The following is an 11,882-nucleotide window of genomic DNA, read 5'->3' as shown; positions in this document are numbered from 1 at the left end:
AAAAGTTGGGGGGAGGCAGATGGTTGGGGCCGGGATTCAGATTTTTAACACTTTAACCTCCCGCCCGACCCCAACCCGCCCGTTCTTTGGAGTTAAGATTCCCCCCAGTGTCTCCATTAAAGACCTGGTTTTAATAAACAATTCATCCTGAACTATTTTGGCTGCAATGTCAAGGTACTTTCAAATTATAATGAAAAATCCTCAACCACAGGTTTGATTTCACTAGGTATTTAATCATTTACATTCCATAGCAACTTGCAAACTAAAGCACTCATTGCAAAAATGGATTCACACCAGATAAAAATTGTGCGAAGAGCAAATGTAATATGATTGGATTAGGACTGTAAACTCCACTCCTCTTCCCCGTTGGTTACGAGCCTCCACCCTCTACTTCCTGTGCATGAGGCTATATATGTTTTCAGTTCCTGTTTGTTTTAACTGCGTACTTATCAGACAAACTTACAAACTGTGGATTTCAAGTTGTGCCAGCATCTATCTTTTTATTCAATATTTTCTTAATCAAGGATGTGGTTAAACTCCAGCCCACTGGGTCTGTACAAGTGTGTGAAACTGCACTGCAGCCAAAAAAAGCATTAGAGGAAACTGACCGAGTGGGAATGGGAAGTCTCCTGATGTCTTCAAAGCTTCAGGTAAGTTTGACATTTTGCTTCTTTTCAGTTTCTTGTCACTGCGAACCATACAAATCTAGAATAATGACAAATTACTCGGGGTTTTTGCATAAATGTATTCGACTAACTGCATTCTGGTGCAATAAATAAGACTGTCTATTAAAATAGTGCAGAGCTAAGCTCCGTGATTATCTGTAAGAGCACCATCTAAACACACCTCCAATTAATCTTTCTGGAGAGTTCAATTGAAAGTTAAAAGACATTGCACTATGAGCATATAGTAGCCTAAATTTAACCCTTAAAATATTAATGTTTTTTTAATGTAACACCTTGAAACATAATTTTAGATTTGCAACACCAAGCAATATAAAATAGGTTCAGACAAAACGTAATGAGAGGACAAAGTGGTGCGTTGGGTTAGCAAACTACTTTCACTACCAGGGCCTAAATTTTAATCCAGTCCAGTCTGAAAGGATGAGAATATCATCTCTCTGCCTACAATGGTTCTAAATGGTCCAGTTAAGTCAGACAGTCTCAGTCTAAGTCTTATAGGACACGGGGGGGGGGGGCGCGGGGGGCGCATGTGGGGGTGAGGGGTAGTGGGGTGATGCTGGAAACTACTTTTTTTTTTAATGCAGTTATGATGCCACTACTCCAAGCAATTTAACCCCATGAATCCATAGCACACAACCCCTATAATTCAGCACTAAGTGTGAGACAAAATTTGGCAGCCTCAGAGAGGATAAAGCTTTACATTTTAAAAGGGACATAGTAGCCCATTAGAGGGTGCTCTTCCTAGATAGACATGGAGGCACATAATTTGAGCAGAGCAGAAAGTGTGAACTTTCTGTCCAGCATATACTGTACCTGACCAGGAATTAGTTGATCTTATCGGGTGCATGAAGTCTTTTGGGGGGAGAGGAGGAGACGGAATCCATTCTCCGCACTGGCATCCCTCATCTTCTGAACAATTAAATGACCAAAAAAACCAGAATCTGAGAACAACGCTCAAGTCCTGCACAAATACAAACAAACTTAATCTCATTAAACTTTAAACTTGGGTGGAAAGCGCTGCTGTTATACTCGAAAGCAAAATCGGAAAGTTCTGTTTTGCTCAGCAGAATAGTTCTGTTTTTCAGTTGTAAATGACTTGGCAATTAATTTTCTAAAAGAAGCCAATGGCTGTAGGCAGGATAGTTTGCAATCTGATGGTGGATTGTAGCAACATTTGATCATGCATAGCAAAAGGTGCAATTATGTCATGATGCTGGATCTGCCAGTTCGATAATTATCATATACAATATGTAGACCCATATGTGCATGTGACCAGAGACAATTTGAGTTGCCTAGTTTTGTTTCCAATGCCTCCACTGATGTGCACTGCGGTCGCTAAGGACAAGCTGGTTTAACAACATGATTTTATACAGTGTGTTAATAAAGAGGAAACAACTGCTTTAAGTCGAAAAAAGTTCAATGTGCTGTTCGATGTTGATATAGGGAACAAAAGCAGTTTCACAAAAATCATTCATGATGCATGCTATCGATGTCAGCTGTGGCTCAGTTGGTGGCAGTCTCACCTCTGGGTCAGAAGGTTGTCGGGTTCAAGTCCCACTCCTGAGACTTGAGCACATAAAGCTCGGCTGACACTCCAGTGCAGTACTGAGGGAGTGCTGCACTGTCAGAGATGCCGTCTTTCAGATGAGACGTTAAACTGAGACCCTGTCAGTTCTCAGGTAGATGTAAAAGATCCCATGGCTCTATTTCGAAGAAGAGCAGGGGGGGGGTTATCCTTCGTGTCCTGGCCAATATTTATCCCTCAATCAACATCACTAAAACAGATTGTCTCGTCATTACCACATTGCTGTTTTTAGGTGCTTGCTGTGTGCAAATTGGCTGCTACATTTCCCACATTACAACAGTGACTACACTTCAAAAGTACTTCATTGGCTGTAAAGAGCTTTGAGACATCCTGAGGTCATGAAAGGTGTTATATAAATGCAAGTCTTTCTTTCTTTGAGCTTAACAGTGTAGAAATAAGCTTTTAAAGTTCTGCCAGTGAAACTCTGTGGCACCAGCATTAATATCTTTGAAGTTCAAACTGGTGCCATTCTGGCTCTGGTCTCCACCATCTGCACTACCTTCAATCACACCACAGATCTCCTATATTCTGCTCACCTACAAATCAATGGGAGCAATGAGCTGCAGCCCCATGGGAGTGACAGTGGCACAGACTGAGTGGCATATCTCACGATGATAGCATGCCCACTCTCCTGCCAGTGCACATCATGCTGCCAGGAAGCCAGCTGGGCCAGACATCTTGGCAGCAGCCAAGATGCTGCAGTCTGCAGCCAAGCCCCCTCAGGTAACCGACCACGAGCATCGTCAGAGCCCTAATGTAACCATCAGCAGCCTTCTATCTCCCATGGTGAAGCTACTGGGGGAAGAATCTCCTAGGAGTGGTAAAATTAGGTCAAAGAGACATTAAAGTCAAGTTGAAGTAGATGGAAATAAAAATCGGGAGCGATTAACATGGGCTGTTGATTCACTATCATCCATTTTACACCATTGCACAAAGCCAAAATTACCCCCATGTCCTTTTCATTTGATGATGTCTAAAGACAGTTTCTGTAGTAGCTGTGGACTCCGCAAAGCCAGGTGGCATGTATATAAATGATGGTCAGTGGGATGGAAATTCTTTATTGGAGGGTAGATGGACTCATGTTAGACCGAGCAATGGTCAATGAGCTTCTGGCAAACAGCTCTTCTGCAGGCTGATGCTGCTACTTCTTGTGGTCATCAGCTTTCTCCTCTTCCATGCAGTGGATGGTCCCCTTCATCTGTGGCCAAAAGTAGCTCTCCCCCATTGTATGATAAAGTTATTGCAAGAGTCGCCACACCACCACTATCTCCAACACTCTGGCAAGGATGTACTGAAGGAACCCCCTGTATCATTGTTTCAGTACTCTTATGGACTGATTGTTGAGTGCTTGGGTTGAGCTATGACTGATGGTATATCGGATCTCCACAAGTGTCGCTCTGTTTTTGAGCAGGATCATCAGCTATGCCTACAGAGGATATCCCCTGTCTCCAAGCAGCCAACCTACCAAAAAGGAGAATGCTGGGCTGCAACAAGATGTAGGCATCATAGGAGCTACCTAGAAAGTGGGTGCCCGCTTGCATGAACCACTGCCGATGGTCACAGAACAGCTGGACATCAAGGGAATGAAACCCTTTGTGGTTCACAAAGGTGCAAAGCCCTTTGTTGCTGGCTCCTGGGGTCCATGGAAAACACAATAAAATCATTACCCTTGGAAAATAGAGCGCCTGCTTGATACATGCATGCACTGCAGCCTGACTGATGTTACAGATGTCTCCAGCTTCAGCCTGAAATGACCCTGGTCATTCCAATGCCGTGATGACCTGAACTACCACATGAAAAGCAGTGGCAACTCTGGTAGTGTGCTGCAGGTCCTGCTGAAGTATACTGCAATATTGCAGATTTGCGATGGCATCTCGTGAGGAAACTTAATCTTCTCTTCCACTGCTCCTCACTGAGGCTCAGGTAGCTTAATTTTAGGCTGTAGACCATATGAGCAGGGTAAGACTGCCTGCAAACAGCCCTCCTCCTTCCAGTCCTCCTTTCAGGGCCAGGTGCTACATCTTGAAGCTGCAGGTACCATGGATATCGATGCGCCTGTATGCTATGTGACACATTGGTAGTTATTTGAGTAGGTGTCTGACTGACTTTTATCCTGAAAGATAGCTCGAACATCCGTGCAAGCGCTTGCCTTTCTCCTGGTGCTGGACATTCCTTCAGCATCTGTGTGGGAATAGATCACCAGACAGGTTGGTGAATCCCTGCTGTATTTGGTTTCCCAACAAGGGGAATCCAGACAAGACAGACTTGTAGGTTGGAACCCAAGATGTTTAGAGCCTCAGTCAAAGCAGGCATTATGAAATTTAGTCCTGATCTTAGGACCTCGGCCAAGGGAGGCTCTGCTGCAGTGGTCTCTGAAGTGACCATGCACAGATGTGAGTTGTGGGTGCCTTTGTAGATGTCCCAAAGTGTGCAAGTTGCTTGGCACACTCTCAAAGGACTGCGGGAATTACTGATGCTCAGCTACCAAATTATGTTTGTAGGCAGGCACTGTGTGGTTCAAATTCTTGGACTCAGCAGCTAAAGGAAGCTTTAAGCTGGCCTCCCAGATGAGAAAGAAATATGCTAGGCTACGCAAAATTGCCAAGGGAAGTGTGTTCACACTTGGCACAATTTAACAGTGTTGTCTTACAAGGCATCTTAGGAGCATTTGACTGTAAGCTTGGTGCAGCATCTCAGAGGGAGAATGCATAGGCTGCTGGCAATTGTTTATCTACATTCCAAAGGCACAGGCTTTTTCAGCAAGTTACAGTTCCTCCAGTTTCACGTGAACTTGCTCTTCCCCACTCGTGCTCTGTGCTTCAACCAGTGGTCCTTCTTAGACCTCAGTAACTAACCCCGTGGAATAGCTATGTGTGCTGGTGTTTGCCACTGTAGGAGAGAGGTACAGCAACTTTCATAGTAATGTCCTTGGGTAAATCGCACCAAATAACAGGAAGGGCCTGTGACTGAGGTACATTCTTAACATTGTATCCTTGAAAAATTAGATTGTCAGCAATGATTGAATTCGCTATATTTGTATGTCTTTTGATATGTATGTTAAAAGTTTGCATAAATGATCAGTTGCACTAATGTAAGTTTTCCCCCACTACTGTCCTCTCAGTGAATTCCCAATATCAATGTCTGAGAGAGGAATCTGAAGACGTCAATAGGGTGACTCTTGCATAACTGAAGATGACTAATTGGCATGATGCAGAGCTGTAATTGGGACCAAAATATCAGCGGCTACTTGTGAAGTAAAAGTGATATAATTACTGAATTGGGATAAAAGTACCAGATGTTGCCATCTATGAGTTAATTGTGATATGTCTCCGCCCTTACCTCAACTTATCTGCTGCTGAAACCCTCATGCCTTTATCACCTCTAGACTTGATTCCTGGTCGGCCTCCCTCGTTCTACCCTCCATAACCTTGAGTTCATTCAAAACTCTGCTGCCCGTATGTTAACATGCACCAAGTCCCGCTCACCCATATCCTCTGTGCTTGCTGACCTACATTGGCTCCCAATTAAGCAATGTCTCGATTTTTAAATTCTCATCTTGTCTTCAAATCCCTCCATGGTCTCACCCCTCCTTATCTCTGTAACCTCCTCCACCCCTAGACCTCTGCGCTCTGCCTATTCTGGCCTTTTGAACATCCCCGATTTTAATCACTCCACCCATTGGCGGTAGTGCCTTCAGCTGCCTAGATCCTAAGCTATGGAATTCCCTCCCTAAATCTATCCGCCTCTCCCAGTTCTCTTGCCTCCTTTTAAGACGCTCCTTAAAACATACCCCTTCGACCAAGCTTTTGGTCAACTGCCCTAACATCTCCTTATATGGCTATGGCTCAGTGTAATTTTTTTTGATGACACTCTTGTGAAGCGCCTTGGGATGTTTTGTTACATTAAAGGCACTCTATAAACATCTGTTGTTGTTGTATCTGTTAGTATTTCTGCAAAGTTAGCTTCTGCAGTTTGTGTTGGGTGATCAATTGATGTCATTCAACATTAATTCATGGAATTTTTTCTGTGCAATTTCACTACAAAGGGATGTACGTTAAACCCTGTTTACTTGATGGCAATTTTGGGTAAGAAACTACACAATCCAATAAAAGTGCACGGTTCTTAGAATGTATCATATCCTTAAAAAAGGAAGTCACTTCATAACTTCCTCTTGGAACAAGGGTCACTTCCTCTTTACAACTAGCAGGAGTACTCAACAGGCTCTTCAGTGTACAAATGCAGAAGTTGGTTTGCATGGAAAATGAAGATCATAACAACTTGAGGGACATGATTCATCTTGTTGTTTTACTTTAACAAGTTGTGTTTGTACAAATTTGGATCAGTTTTTGCATATTGCTGTAGCCAGGAGAGATGCCACTTTTGTTGTTTAATCATCTTGCACATGACAAAACTTTGATTTATATCACGCCTTTAACATAGAAAAAAGTCCCAGGGCGCTTCACCGAAGCATAATTAGACAAAAATGGCCGCCAAGTCAAAGGAGGAGTTATTTGGAGGGGTGACCAAACGTTTGGTCAAAGAGGAGGGTCTTAAGGAGGAGATAGAAATAGAAGAATTATGGAGGGAATTCCAGAGTGTGGGGCTTAAGCGGCTGAAAACACGGCTACCAAAGGTGGGATGAAGGGATGCATGAGGCCAGAATCAGAGCAACAAAGGCTCTGGCGGGGGTTGGGCACTTGTAGGTCATGAGGAGGATACGGATATAAGGAGGGCAAGGCCATTAAAGAATTAAAACATGAGGATGGGAAATATAAATTAGAGGCATTGGAGGATCGGGAGCCAGTGTAGGTCAGTGGCGCCAATGGTGAAGGGTGAGTGAAACTTGGTGTGGGATAGGATACGGGCAGAAGGGTTTGGATGAAGTAAAGTTTACCGGGGTCAAGGGAGCAGAAAATTAGTCCCATGGACTAGATGATATCAGAGAGGGCATGAGGGGAGATGGGGGAGAAAGTAGAGAAGGACTACTGCAGTGGGATGTCTGGGGGAGGTTAGGCGCTGGTGGGGAAGCAGCAGAGACAGCTCCTGTTGGGTGCCCACATGGGAAAATTTACCCTTACTTCGCCATTTGCTTGTCTTTCAAACTTTCTAAGTTTTCTCATTTTTGCTTTAGCGTTTTTTTTTCTAATGTTTGAAATGATCTGGCAATGACATCACACTGTGTAAGCACCCAGTCGCTGATCCTCTTCAATGCTATATCAGATCCTTCATTACAATAAAATCTAATTTTCAGGATACACCACAATTCCATCCAATAGCCCTGTTCCACTTTGATAAATTGATGAAACATATGTTTTTTTTCAATCTGTTATTTATCCCCCTGCCTCCTCAGTACCATTACACCATCTCCTAAGCCTCCTTTTAATTAACTTTTGACACTTGCAGACAATGTGAAATAACATTACAATTTTGTGTGTGATGTGGAGGATACTGGAGAGTTGAAGCGGGTTAAAAGCCTAGAAATCCAACAACGTATTATTGGAAATGTGGAGGGCAAAACTTGAGCGGTTTGTTATGGTGCATTCACGGGTTTACCGTCAATGCAAAGCTGAGACAACCTTGCATTGACATTGAGTGTAAATTGTGCGTCACAACCTGAACTTACTCTGAAAGGAAGCAGAGTGCGATTACTTTCTCCAGGGGAGCGTCACTCCACTTCATTCTAGCGTCAGGTCAAGCTCTGCTCTGGATTCAGGCTGCATTTACTCTCGAGCTGTAGCTTTCTCATCACTTCTACAGCTATAGTGTGAATGCACCCTTAGCTAAACTCCAGTGGTTGAAGAGCTGCTTGTAATCTCCTGCCACTCACTCGAGCTTTCATTTTTTATGTCGCATGGATTTTCTTTTGTGGAATTTTTTCAATGCTGCGGTAATAACGCGAGACCTTGCAGAATATTGAGAGATGGTGCAACAGGACCTTACAGCACACCGAGTTGTTTCAGACAGTAAACCATGAGACAAATCACCATCCTTCATAAAATATTTAACAGTTCTGTGGGTAGCAGTTGTACTCTAATACAGAATGGGCAGTATAGTTTGTGAAAAATTTGTGAATCAACTTACAGCACTATTTGAGTAAACATTTTACAGTCTCAGGTTATTGTTACAGGATAGGTCGGTGTAAGAATGTGGTTAGAATGCATATCTCTGTCCAAAAGCTTTTTATGGATTATAATCTTATTACCTGATTACTGTATATGTTCTAGTTGTATGACTGTATCACCCAGAATGCATGACTAAGCATCGAGATTAAATTTTTACACATCATATAAAAAAAATTCAATGGCCCAGATTTTGTGGTCAGCAGTGAGGTGATGGCGCTTGCTGCCGACCTCGAAGAAAGCTGCTCACAAAGATCTAGTAATCTCTGTGGCGTTGATTTTACCTTTCCTGGCGTTAATTTGATCCTGGCGCCAAGTCTAGGGGATCTCTAGCATTCAGCAAAAGTGATGTCATCAAGCTGGCTAACAGTACACAATTTAAAAACACAATCACATTGAAGAATTATCACAGATAGCAAACCAGGAAGTAAAATGCATGGATTATCCTTCATTTTTTATAAATTTTACAGAGAGCGAAATAAAGATTGGGATATATACATGGGATTATGGTAGAAGCATAAACAAATATGCTGATTTGTCTTTCTTGGATCCAAAGTCAATAACTTCAAACTTCACCTAGTGTACTCCTCCTGCCACAGTTCTCCCCCACTCACTTAATTTGCCTCTTTGTAACTTCCTGCTTCCATTTACACAATTTACTGTGACTCCTAATTTAGTGTAATCTGCAAAGTTGGATATGTAACTTTCTGTTCCTTCATCTAAGTCATTGATGTCCCTTCATCTAAGAACATAAAAGTGGACTGTAAAAGCTTCTACAAGTAAGTAAAAAGAAAAAGATTAGTGAAGACAAATGTAGGTCCCTTACAGTCAGAAATGGGAGAATTTATAATGGGGAACAAGGAAATGGTTGAGCAATTAAACAAATACTTTGGTTCTGTCTTCATGGTAGAGGACACAAATATCTTCCCAGAAATGTTAAGGAACCAAGGGTCTAGTGAGAAGGAGGAATTAAAGGAAATTAGTGCTGGAGAAATTAATGGGACTGAAAGCCGATAAATCCCCAGGGCCTGATAATCTGCATCCCAGAGTACTAAAAGAGGTAGCCATGGAAATAGTGGATGCATTGGTTGTCATCTTCCAAAATTCTATAGATTATGGAACAGTTCCTGCAGATTGGAGGGTGGCAAATGTAACCCCACTATTTAAAAAAGGAGGGAGAGAGAAAACAGGGAAATACAGACCGGTTAGCCTAACATCAGTAGTAGGGAAAATGCTAGTGTCTATTATAAAGGATGTGATAACAGGACATTTAGAAAATATCAACGGGATTAGACAAAGTCAACATGTTTGACAAACCTACGGAGTTTTTTGAGGATGTAACTGTAGAATAGATAAGAGAGAACCAGTGGATGTGGTGTATTTGGATTTTCAGAAGGCCTTTGATAAAGTCCCACATAAGAGGTTAGTGTGCAAAATTAAAGCACATGGGATTGAGGGTAATATACTGGCATGGATTGAAAATTGGTTAACAGACAGGAAAAAGAGAGTAGGAATAAATGGGTCTTTTTCGGGGTGGCAGGCGGTGACTAGTGGGGTACCACAAGGATCAGTGCTTGGGCCCCAGCTATTCACAATATATTTCAATGATTTGGATGAGGGAACCAAATGTATTATTTCCAAGTTTGCTGATGACACAAAATTAGGTGGGATTGTGAGTTGTGAGGAGGATGCAAAGAGGCTTCAAGGCAACTTAGACAAGTTGAGTGAGTGGGCAAATACATGGCAGATGTAGTATAACGTGGATAAATGTGAAGTTATCCACTTCGGTAGGAAAAACAGAAAGGCAGCGTATTATTTAAATGACGATAGATTGGGAAATGTTGATATTGAAAGGGACCTGGGTGTCCTTGTACACCAGTCACTGAAAGCAAACATGCAGGTGCAGCAAGCAGTTCGGAAGGCAAATGGTATGTTGGCCTTCATTGCAAGAGGATTTGCGCACAGGAGCAAGGATGTCTTACTACAGTTATACAGGTCCTTGGTGAGACCACACCTGGAGTACTGTGTGCAGTTTTGGTCTCCTTAACTAAGAAAGGATATACTTGCCATAGAGGGAGAGCAACGAAGGTTCACCAGACTGATTCCTGGGATGGCAGGACTGTCGTATGAGGAGAGATTGGGTCGACTAGGCTTGTATTCACTAGAGTTTAGAAGAATGAGAGGGGATCTCATTGAAACCTATAAAATTCTGACAGGGCTAGACAGACTGGATGCAGGGAGGATGTTTCCCCTGGCTAGGGGGTCTAGTACGAGGGGTCACAGTCTCAGGATACGGGGTAGGACATTTAGGACTGAGACGACGAGGAATTTCTTCACTCAGAGGGTGGTGAACCTGTGGAATTCTCTACCACAGAAGGTTGTGGAGGCCAAGTCACTCAATATATTTAAGAAGGAGATAGATAGATTTCTAGATGCAAAATGTGTCAAGGGGTATGGGGAGAGAGCGGGAATATGGTATTGAGATAGAGATGATCATATTGAATGATGGAGCAGGCTCAAAGGGCCGAATGGCCTACTCCTGCTCCTATTTTTCTATGTTTCTATGTATGTGGTGAAAAGCCGAGGCCCCAGTACAGATCCCCGGGGAACACCACTTGTCACCTCCACCAGTCTTAGTGATCACCACCAGCTGCATGCCCTCCATTCCTCTGATGCTAGATTATTATTTATTTCTCATTCTCTCTGCTCCACCATCAATGCCCACTCCTTCAGTCACTGTAGCCATGCTTTTTAAAACTCAATCCCAGAACCATTTCATCTTGTTACCATTCTTCCCCCTCCAAAGCCTTTTGAAAAACCTCTTTGAACCAGCTTTTGACCTCACCCTTTGCCAACATTTCCTATCTCCTGCTCAGTATCCTCTTCACCCACTTGTAAAGCATTCAGAGGCATTTTTTTAATGAGATACTAGGAAAATGCAAGTTGTTGTTGAAAAGGTGGAAGCAAAGCGATCAGGAAATAACTATTAGGTCTAGTATCATAATCCTTTAAAGCCGATTACCCTTCCTGTCACATGATGTGAAGCAACACCACAATATTTGTTCGATTATTGGTGCCACTGGACATGATAAGGGAAGACAAAACTTTCAACGGCAAAGCTAAAAAGTGAAAGTGCACTAAATAAAAACTAGCATTATAACTGTACATAATTTTTAAAAAGGCAACTTGGTGTGTATTCGGGGCTATATCACACGTTTGACGTGTAGGTGCCAATCATTAGCCACTGTAGTTTTGCTGTTTGCTATTTTCTTAATAACAATGTTAACTATGGGTGTTTAACACAACGACCACATGGAGGAACTAGACTGTTGTCATTTTGAGGAAATTAGTACATATCCTCCAAACACAGGACAAACTAATATGTCATGACTGTGGTAATGGTAAGCAACATCTGCCAGTGAGTCATTTGATTGCCAAATAGTGTTGTGTGTGATGGTCTTTTACATATGCCTGTTTAGCGCTCTCCCTTACTTG

At 42.6% G+C, this 11,882-nt stretch overlaps 1 protein-coding gene across 1 annotated transcript in view; it reads left to right on the top strand.

Annotated features, from left to right (window-relative positions):
• The first annotated feature begins 464 nt into the window (after window positions 1–464).
• pik3r5 (phosphoinositide-3-kinase, regulatory subunit 5) overlaps window positions 465–11,882 on the top strand; it is a 114,822-nt gene continuing 103,404 nt past the window's right edge. The window contains exon 1 of the mRNA XM_085963485.1: window positions 465–650. The gene's annotated coding sequence lies outside the window, so the exon portion shown is untranslated. The remainder of the gene's footprint in view (window positions 651–11,882) is intronic.

This window comes from Somniosus microcephalus, chromosome 21 (genome assembly GCF_052327205.1).
Source record: "Somniosus microcephalus isolate GS21.2 chromosome 21, FLI_Smic_1.0, whole genome shotgun sequence".
Taxonomy (NCBI): domain Eukaryota; kingdom Metazoa; phylum Chordata; class Chondrichthyes; order Squaliformes; family Somniosidae; genus Somniosus; species Somniosus microcephalus.
This window is presented reverse-complemented; position numbering and strand designations above follow the sequence as displayed.